We start from the raw sequence: 9,284 nt of genomic DNA, 5'->3' as shown, positions 1-9,284 counted from the left end.
AAAAAAAAAAAAAAAAAAAAAAAAAAAAAAAGATAGACGAGGATAGTCAAACCATACAATTGTCTTCGGATCTAGTAGGATTTTTCCCTTTTTTTTTTTGTGCCTTGTTTTCATTTATCAGAAAAAATAATTACAAGATTTGGGAGTTTCGGTAAACTCAAAAGTTTAATACAAATTGCTAAATCTATTGGAAAAGTTAACATAAGGATAGATAGGATAATTCTATGGAAGCGCCACGAGATGTCGGAGAAAAGAGTTGTAGGACAACTTGCCACATGGGAGCCAAAGGTAAATCGGAGCTACATCCACGAGCACATAGCGAAATGAGAGAATAATCATTGTCGATAGACGTTTTGACATTGTAGACGGGTCCATAACCTCTAGTCTCGCCGGCTCATGACAACCTACACAAAGTAGTAAGACAGTTGTGCAGTAGGGGACAAAAGTTTTCTTCATATAAGAGGAGGGTTGCACCAAGCATCTCTTTATGAAGCCAGATGGGAGTCTGCATAAATCGATGATGTGAATACTAAGTTTTTTCCACAACGCTAGTTACTGTATTATTCTTGAAAAAAAAAAAAAAAATCTATTTGAATATTTGATGATAGAAACAAATTCATTCATTTACTTACACAATTTTTTTAAAGTCACACACTTACGTTTCATGTTTTTACCGATAATAGTTTGTTTCTAATATTACGGAAATTGCGAATACAAACATTGCTTTCAGCCTTTCAGGAATCATTTTTATTAAAAAAACAAATCAAAATAGAAGATAATACTTGAAACATATTAACGTAAAACAAAAATGCTATGGTTCTCAATAAGTTCAGGACGATTGTCTCCCGGAGTTAGAAATATGACAATTCTTGTTTTGTACTACGTACCTTCTTTAACAGAGAAAGAAAAGATCTAATCGAAAATAGTTGTGTGGGTACTAATTTTTTATCTTCTGAAAATATTATATTTTACGTGATTGTGAAGGAGTGATAGATAGATGATTATTAACTGCTAACGTGTATTGGATAATGACTAAAGCGATGATAATAGTGATAGATCCAATAATTATCTAATTAATTTACCGTAGACGAATTAATAACTCGTTGAACACTATACAGTATTTATGGAAGAATGACCAGTCATGCAAAAATGCCAGTAAGCATAATACATGCTAGTTATTCAAATTCAAATTGGAAAAATCAAACACGCTAATTTCATTATCACGTGGAACCAGTCAAAGTGGGATTTGATTTGGCCACTGTGACCAGCATCAGAGGCTATCAATCAAATTCACATCTGTGTACTATCGAAAGAAAGAAATAAGAAGACAATGATCCAACAAAAAATAAGAGAACCTCCAATTGTTTTTCATCTTTCACAATCTAGGGAGACAATACATAACCAATATGAAAGATGTGAATGGTTGCAGCGGTTGGGGCGGATAAATCCGTCTGCAGACTAAACCGCTTTTTATTTATCATTTAGCAAATGTTGTTCGCAATGATACGGTCTAAATAAAGCAGAGACAAAACCATAGCGGACCAACTGTGGATCGCTTTTGCATACAAATTGAGTTTGTCCGCAATGGTCTGTTATCCGCTTTAAAAATAGAGCGGTCTAGATCGCAGACGGATTTGCCCGCCCTGACCGCAATTACCATTAAAATCCAAAATCATAATTCTGCTCAGATGATATTAATTAAGCCTTGTCCTTTCCAAGTTGTCCGGATCATGAAGAATATATAACTCCACTCATGTACCAACGATTAGCATTGCGCAACTGAAAGAAATTATGTAGTTTTCATTTCAATATCTAACATTTTGTTACTTATTGTATATTTATTCCATATAATTTTCTAATTGTTTTTACTTATTTTACGTATGTAATTTGGGGTTACGTACGCAGTATTTCCAAAACCCTATTGAAAACTCGATATGAGTCTTTAATGTGGCCAAAATGGTTTTAATATTTTTAAATCACCAAACGTACGGATACCAAAAAATTATGTGAGATTCAATATCTTCTGAATGTTAACGTACATTTGTTGATTAAGACTGGAAAAACGTACGGATACCAAAAAATTTCACACCAAATTTTTTAAAAATATTTTCTTTTAGGTTACTCTATTTATATATATATATATATATTTTTTAAAAATAGATAGAAAAACCATACACCAGTGAAAAATATACCATACTGTATAGAGGAAACAACTTACATGTATCATTATGAAGACTATTCAGTAATAACTACATTCATAAAATTTTGATTAATAAGAAATTCGCTTAAACGTTGGATAAATCTCAGAGAGTACTAATTATTTCCAAGTTTATGGGATCGTAAAGAGCCTTCTTAATGTCTTCAAGCATCTCCATGTCTGAGTCATAGCGATTCTTTTTGTTGAAGAACATCTCAAAAACTTTGGATAAAGACATGTGAATATCTTTGCACGGTTTAGACAAATCACTGAATTCATCCATTAGGACATGCTCCATAAATTCTTTCCTCTTCGAATCAATTATCTTTTCAATATAAGTAATCGAATCCTCTATCTTCAAACCGCAGTGACTTTTCATGTGGAGCAGAACGGAGTTGATCTTGCGTTGTTCTTGTTCCTTCTGAAAATTTTAATATTACAAGAAGTTAGGTACAAGACGAGCACCTCATATATATATATATATATATATATATGCCTTAAAGATAAAGATCACATAGCTTTCAGTTTCGTCCAAAATTTGATAACAACTAGAAAAGAACTAGTATAACCCTATACTATATTTGAATTCGATAGATATACCCCAATTAGATTTACAATATCTTCTCACCTTATTAAGTAGATATAGACTTAAATAGTCCAAACTGGTAAATTCAGCCTGGTTAGATTTTTCTGGCTGTCCCGAAAGCTGGTTGACATTATCCATTTTTTTTTGATCAATCAGTTGACATGTCTCATAAGCAATATAACATGGTATTCTAATTGGAATGTCTAATCAACAATAATACATGGTAATACTATATAAAATGTATCCATGTATGATAAATTAATTCAGGTATTATAGAGATTGACATTACCTGGTAACTCTGTAGATCGTTAAGGAGTCGGGTAATGGTCATGAGCAATGCTGTTATGTCATCATAATTTCCGGGTTTGAGTTTGTGCTGGGGAAAACAAGATTCAATGAGACACAGAGTAGGAAGAACAATGGTGTGTACTGCGATTGAGATCATTCCATTTTGAAGATATTCTTCTATCGACGGTATGTGTCCGTTCTTACTCCAATTGGCTTCACGTAGCCACGACTCAAATGTTTCGCTCCACTGCATAGTCATTATTTAGTTCACTAATTCATCTATTCTGAAAATTGAGTTATTCGTATATAATTTGGTCTTGCTTTTATTTAGTTAGACTTTTGGATCAAAGTTAAGAATCTTTTCCATAAAACTAGCGGTGTAAATACCCCTATAATAATTTTAAAGTAAGAAGCCGGTAAGATTTTGAATTATTTAGATTTGTTATATTGACGAAAACATTTAATAACATAGGATTTCAGATGATTTTTTAAAAATCATCAATTAAATAACAGTAGATTTCAGAATACTCCAAAATCTCCTAAAATATCAAGTTCAATACATCCCCTTAGTACGTATGAGAACGGTAAATATAATTTTGTACTCCACTATTTAGTATTTACAAATAAATAGCAATATTGATGTTGTTTTAGTATTAAAACTATGTAGTTGTTTGAACAAGAAATCACATATCGATTACATACGTGGCTCTATAGTTACTTCAAGAATCAAGGTTATTCCACACATATAAAACTAACAGTATCTTGAATCAGAAAGACTTACAATGTTGCGTAGATGGTCTGTTATGTCAGTTCCGTGACCTTGAAGGCAAGTTTCTGCAGTCTCTTTTACGAGATCATCAAGTGCTTTGAATATGATCTTGCCGTAACCTTTAAGCTCTTCTCCTTCCCATCTATATCATTTAGTAGTAGACAATATTTCATTTAACAATCAATTGAGTAATTGATTCCCAGACGGATATATAGTTTATAATAATCACACGTGCATGACATTTTTCTTTAACCAATGTACCTTATAACAGCTTTAGTAAGTGCTCCCAAGTCATCAAACGATCCTTCTTCGTCGAAGAAATCATCAGCAACTGTAATAAGGATCCCACTCTTTGCCATTAGCTTACGAATATTAGTTGCGGTTTTAATAGGTAATGAAGTGCTTGATGAAGCTGCAAAACAGCAATATGTTGTCTTCTCTCTTCCGAATCCGATATCGTTAAGTCCTGATTTCTTTACCCACCTAGCTCAAATTAAAATATCAACTTTATTTTCCATGATTGATATATAGGGTGTATAAGGCTCTCAATACTTACGTAATCAGGTCCTCCATCTCATGTCTATATACAGCTTCTCGAAGTTCAAAATTTCTTAGAGCGAGATGAGTAAGTTTGTCGCTATATATACTGTGTGATAAGTTTCCAGTGATAAGAAAGAAAAAAACCCCTTAGTATGAGTAAGTTTGTCGCTAGACATACAAAGTAATATTCAATTGCAAGTATCTTTATCATATTGTTTAAATACCGGATTAGAGAGGCTTTTCCAACTGAGAAAGCATTTGAGTCCTTGTCCTCAATCCACATCCTATGATCAAGATGTTTGAGTCGAGCCATCCATGGGGAACTTATTTCATGTTTAATGTGAAAACTAGGCACAATTTGTTTATCAGTAAACTGACTTTTGTTGAGTAATTTCCGAGAAAATTCTCTTGCTTCTTCCAGTTCACACTCTCCTGGAAACATGAGATCAGTTGCTCTGTAAACACTTAACATCACAAAGAATAAACATTCAGTGTTCGTCTCTAGATGATATCGGATTTCTTCATCACTCAGGAACCAGCAAAAGCTCCCTAAATCAAGTTTGTGAAAAAAAAAAAAAAAAAAATCAGATTTGGAATTGATGGAATATAGATATAAGCTATATATAAAAATAATATTGAGAATTAGTTATTTTACTAGGTAAAACATAGTATACGTTCATTCTCAGCATTCGAAACTCCAGAGAGGCTTTGTGCAACTGATCAACTTTTGAACTTATGGGCATTGTCTCGACATTCTCCTTCTCGTAGTTCCTAAGGAGAAAACATAAAAGATAATTTAAATTTGTGTATATATATATATATATATATATATATATATATATATTAAGGTAATTACTTAATTATAAAGTATCAACGATCGTAAGAGTGTTTGTAATTATCCCTCACTTGTAAATTTGAAGGAGAAAATGATCAATCTCTTCACCAAAGTACTCTGCTAAACCAAAGTTATCCATTATATTGACCATAGTGAGCTTGATGATTTCTTCACTCAGGGGGTAAACTTGTGTCACTGTATTTAATAAATAGCCATAAGGAATACCAAAAACGATTATCAAGCTGTTAATACCTTTTTCTTGATTAAAGATTTGAAATAAAACAAAAAAACTTAAATTAATTAACCTCCATGGGGGCATCTTTGTACGAGAGATTTCAGATAAGCCAGACACTTGGTATTTTTTGAGAGCATATACGCTGCTGCAGTTGCTGAGGGTTATTGAAACAAAGAGCCATCTGAATCACCAAGTTTCTGAATGATGTATTTTTTTATTTTTGGCGTATAACGTAGATGGCAATACTTCTAAATATGCGAGCAGGGACTGCTGACTGTGACGGTCATTCACAAGTTTTTCTCTACACAAATGTTGGTTAGTAATTAAGTGTTAGGAATCTCATATCCAAAAAGGTCCAAGAATAATCAATTGATTTTAAAGCTGGAAATTTATTTGCAATAATTTGAGTTCGAAGCCAAATGATTGCATATAAGATATCTTCTTGATAGGGAATCATGATTCCTCACATTAGTTTCATTCATGTATATATCATTTACTTTTAGGCATGACTTGATAATTTTATGTCGTTAAGAATGTTAATTTGTAAGTTTGTATTTCCTATGTTTCATTTCAAAATGGTGTTTTAGCAAAAAAAAAATTTTTATTATTAATGATGTTTTTAATTTTCTATGCAAAAAATAAATGTATTAAATTTTTTTACCAATCATATTTTACAAAATATTTTTTTATCGGTCGATTATATTTTGTTTAATGATGTTTTTATTAAAATTTATGTGTAAAAATCTTAAACACCACTTAAATTAAACAGAAGGAGTATTAGATTTTGGCACGTACCGTTGGAGAATCTCTTTGCGCTGGAATAACAAGTTATTTATTATTCGTTTCGCTCGAGTAGAGAAGAGAAGTCGTAGGCCAAGTTGTTCAGCAATCTCGAGGAGTCCAGTGAACATGAGAACCAGCCAACGAGGACAAGATCCCTTCATGTTAGGGTTGATATATTTCCCAATAATATTCCCCAAACGTCTTTCTATGTATCTCTTCCCTATTTAATTCATGATGTATAAATAAATGCCCCAAATCTCTAAAAATATTACTATAAAATTCATTTGGGGATTTGAAATATATATTTAATATTTTCTCAATATTAGAATAGATGAATTTCTAGGATTTTGACCAAGTTTAAGAAACTAATTAATGATATATTGTTGTTAACTCAATAATACATTTTTGTTTTAGGAAAAAAGAATAAATAAAAACAACACATGATGATTTATTATATATTATATATAGATATAGAGCAGAAGGTGAACATTAATTTAGCTTTGACATGTCATTCAATTGCAATATGACATATATACATTTAATAATTATGTATTGTAAAAGTAAAAACATTAAATTGTTATATGATTTTAAAAAAATGCATTAAATAACACTAAAGAAAATCATCTTTTGTTATAAAAAAAAAATTCTAAAACATCATCTATTCTAATAGTGAGGAGTAAATGATTAGCATGAAGTAATTTTCTATTGATATACAGCTTACAGACAAATATATTGAATTTTAGTTTTGGAACCAAACAAATAAATTTAGGAAAAATTGGTGAAAGACACGTCATATTTTTCCCAATTAACAAAGAAAATAAAAAAATTCCACGTATTTAGAATTTGTGCAAAGACACGTCACACGTGTGCATGTGAAACGTACGTAATGGATGCAATGTGAAATGTACGAAGGGTTTTATTCAAATCAACCACGTGCAAACCAAAAAGATAACTAAGCCCATGGCGAAACAAGTCAGCGTGACGATTACCTTTGTGGACATGAAGCCTTCCAATGTTCCATTTGCGAAGTGCTACAACACATGCAAGTGTAGAAGTGAGTGTTTCGTCTCCATTGTCATCTCCGGGCCTCCCCCATAATCCTTCTACAACGTTCTGATTGTTCAGAATCCAATCTACATAACCTTGAAACATTGGCTGTAGAGTACCGTCATCTTCAATCATGGCTAGCCAAGCTGTGTCATAAGCTGATATTAGTAATGGGCCTAACTCACTCCCAAAAACTATCTCAAGAGAGCAGGATTGCCACATACTATATATATTGCCCAAGGAATTATGTTTTTTCCGATGTGGGATATATTCTAACACACCCCCTCACGCTGATATTTGAAACGTGAAGTTTGTGGGACTGGACATCCACGGGTGGTAGACTACAATCGAGAAGTTTGAACCTTTGCTCTGATACCATATTAGTAATGGGCCTAACTCACTCCCAAAAGCTAGCTCAAGAGAGAAGGATTGCCACATACTATATATATTGCCCAAAAAATTATGTTTTTTCCAATATAGGATATATTCTAACAGGTGAGGGCGAGACAAACGAGTAAGGATTCATATTAAAGTTATCCAATTCAAATGTACCTCTCTTGATCTCCTCAGCTATAAAGTAGAGATCAGAAGTAAATGATTCTTGAATTTCATTGTTTCTAGATTCTTTCCTTCTTGAAATGTTTTAGCTTTTCCTTCTTGAAATGTTTTAGCTTTTATCAAAAACAAATCTTTTTAGCTTCGTATATGATTGTTCACGACATTTTGGGTCTTTATAGAGAGTCTAGAGGGCTTCGATGAGCTTTCATAAAAACCATAATCAATAATGTGAAAATGAGATTAAAAAGCCTCACGAAAAAATAAAATAGAAACCCCCATATATTGACAAAAACATATGTCCTTCTCGATAGTGTTTCCTCCCAATGTTTATGTCATGTCTTAGTACGAGTATTAATTAAGAAAAAGTTTGTTCAAATTTTGAGAACCACATACATTTTTATGGTATAAACGTACGGGTGATTCGATGATTGTAAGATTGTTCGTTAAGCTCGAAAATCTCCGAATAAACAAAGTCTTCTTATTAATTGAAATCTCTTTTGTTAGACCTACCAAAACCAAGAAAAAAAAAACACAAAAGCCTCTTGACCAAAAAAAGTAAGAACAACACACACAACACAAAGCCTGAAATTTTCTTTTGCTTATTTAAGTTTGTTAAGCGCTAAAATATAAATATAGAAAGAAAAATAAATTAAAGTGAGATTATCTGAAATATACGATGTATCAGGTGTCCTAATTTTTGGTCAGAAAATTCGTCTTTGAACCTTTGATGGATTGACGTTCAGAATTTTCCGCATCAATGCATTGATTCTCACATAAAACTGTAGTTCTTAATAATTTCAGAACTCTTATTTTGGATATATATATGATGAAAATATGTTTATGTTCATTTTGCTTATCCTGATGAATCATTGGTGAAATGAAATTCTACTCAATTCACCACTATTACTTAATTTATCAATAAACCATATATATCTCTGTCGATACCATGGTCACTCTTTTGTCTCCACAGATAGACCTTTCACTATGAAAGGGTAGATCTTGCCATAATCATGACATTCACAATCGGTTTCTAGTAGGAAAATAAACTCCAAAATAGAATAAGCATTAGACAATAATATAAATAAACGATAAATAACAAATAATTATCCTAGATATGCTGCATCAATTTGCAAGCTCTAGCTAAATTACATAACAATTCACACATTGTTACCATAATGACATAAAATCAATCATGCGAAAAACGCGAAAGATATAGAGAACTCATAAACTACAAATATAGACAAAAACATGTCCTTGTGAGACTCTGGCCTGAATATCTCTACGCCTCATGTTTTTTTTTCATGTCTTAATGTTCAATCTATATCATTGATGATATACAAAATATCAATATAAGTTCGTACAACTTGTGAAGAAGCAGAACCACACATACATTAGGAGTTTACGACCTTTCCTAGCCCATTAATAAATAAAATACGATGTATGATA

General features: G+C 32.0%; 1 pseudogene; it reads right to left on the bottom strand.

Annotated features, from left to right (window-relative positions):
• Positions 2,225–7,502, bottom strand: LOC104754108 (annotated as a pseudogene).

This window comes from Camelina sativa, chromosome 16 (genome assembly GCF_000633955.1).
Source record: "Camelina sativa cultivar DH55 chromosome 16, Cs, whole genome shotgun sequence".
In the NCBI taxonomy this organism is placed as follows: domain Eukaryota; kingdom Viridiplantae; phylum Streptophyta; class Magnoliopsida; order Brassicales; family Brassicaceae; genus Camelina; species Camelina sativa.
Note: the sequence above shows the minus strand (reverse complement) of the source record. Positions and strands in the feature narration are given on the sequence as shown.